The sequence below is a fragment of the Nycticebus coucang genome, chromosome 11, assembly GCF_027406575.1.
Source record: "Nycticebus coucang isolate mNycCou1 chromosome 11, mNycCou1.pri, whole genome shotgun sequence".
NCBI classification, from domain to species: domain Eukaryota; kingdom Metazoa; phylum Chordata; class Mammalia; order Primates; family Lorisidae; genus Nycticebus; species Nycticebus coucang.
The window spans coordinates 12,712,416-12,713,969 of NC_069790.1; the positions used below are offsets into that span (position 1 = coordinate 12,712,416).

The following is a 1,554-nucleotide window of genomic DNA, read 5'->3' on the forward strand; positions in this document are numbered from 1 at the left end:
AGGGAGACTGCCCCAGGCTATCCTGCAGCCCGGCATATCTCTCTGGGTAATTAGCCGAGACAATCACTGAGTTTATCTCATTTGTTTCTCTCCTCTTGGGGATCACTGTCCTGTGCTGCCTGTTGTCCAATGTTTAAAAATCTCTGTGTCATCTATTTGTTCAGACTTTGTACATAGTTAAGAAAGGAGAGTAAATCTGGGTTTTTGCCGGCTGTTGCCGCCCCCGCCGCCGGCCGCGGCTGCTCTCCCAAGATGGCGGCTCCTCCGGGTGAGTACGTCAGCGTTGGAAGCCGGACGTGCCAGGAGCAGCGGCTGCAGGGCGAGGTGGTAGCCTTCGACTACCAGTCCAAAATGCTGGCTTTAAAATGTCCCTCTTCCAGTGGAAAGCCCAATCACGCAGACATCCTGCTTATAAACTTACAGTATGTTTCAGAAGTGGAAATAATTAACGATCGAACAGAAACCCCTCCTCCCCTAGCTTCACTCAATGTTAGTAAGCTTGCCAGCAAAGCACCGAAGGAGAAAGAGGAGAAGCTGAGCCAGGCCTATGCAATCAGTGCTGGTGTCTCCTTAGAGGGCCAGCAGCTCTTCCAGACCATTCACAAGACTGTAAATGGCAAGAAAAAAACATCGTAGTCATGGAAGAAGTTGTTATTACACCCCCATATCAACTGGAAAACTGTAAAGGCAAAGAGAGGAGTGACCTGAGCCATGTACGCAAAATAGTTGAAAAACATTTTAGAGATGTGGAAAGCCAAAAGATACTGCAACGTTCACAAGCCCAGCAACCACAGAAGGAGGCTGCCCTGTCATCCTGAGTCCATATACATGGAGGACTCTTCCAGCATCCAGCCAAGGAGGCGGTGGTGGTGGCTTCAGCGGAGGCAGGCCGGGGGAGGGAAGGGATCCTATATGTCCTGTTGGCTCTTGTTAACAAAGGGTCAGCATTTCCAAATCTTAGACTTGAACAAACAAAATACCCAACAAAAAAGAACAAGAGAATAATTTAAAAGTTGAATCATACTTGACTAACAGACTTTGGTCCACCATGTCCTTTTCACAGCCCCCCTTCTGGAGCAGTCACCTTGTTAATTTTATTTTTGAAAATTTCTTTCCCACTCTGCCCTTTTACTTCAACTTTCCTTTCCTAGTCTGTTCCTGCCATTCTGTTTTTATAAGTGGCAACACTTGTCTTCTGAGTGATTGAAGGAAACTTTTACATCTTTTCTTCTAAAATAAAAGTAACAAGCTGACTGTGATTTTTAAGTTGAGACCAGAGAAGACAGAGGTCTTGCTTTAATTCTTTTCTTTTATTTTCCTTTTCCTTTTTTTTCTTTTTCTTTTTTTTTTTTTTTTGCACAGGGCATGACTTGAATTAGTTTTATTTTTCTTAACTTTAAATATATATTAAAATGTTCTCTAAATATTTTCTGCTTCTCGCAGGTCTCTTTTTACTAGATCATGGCCGCTCTTCCCACCTCATCCCTCTGAAAATAAAAATGTATCGCCCTTCCCACCACCCATAGCCTGGCAACTAGCTTAACTCCGTTCACA

The 1,554-nt window shown here is 44.1% G+C and overlaps 1 pseudogene; it reads left to right on the plus strand.

Moving 5' to 3' along the window:
* Positions 1-252: 252 nt before the first annotated feature.
* Positions 253-983, plus strand: LOC128598175 (protein LSM12-like; annotated as a pseudogene).
* The last annotated feature ends 571 nt before the right edge of the window (positions 984-1,554 follow it).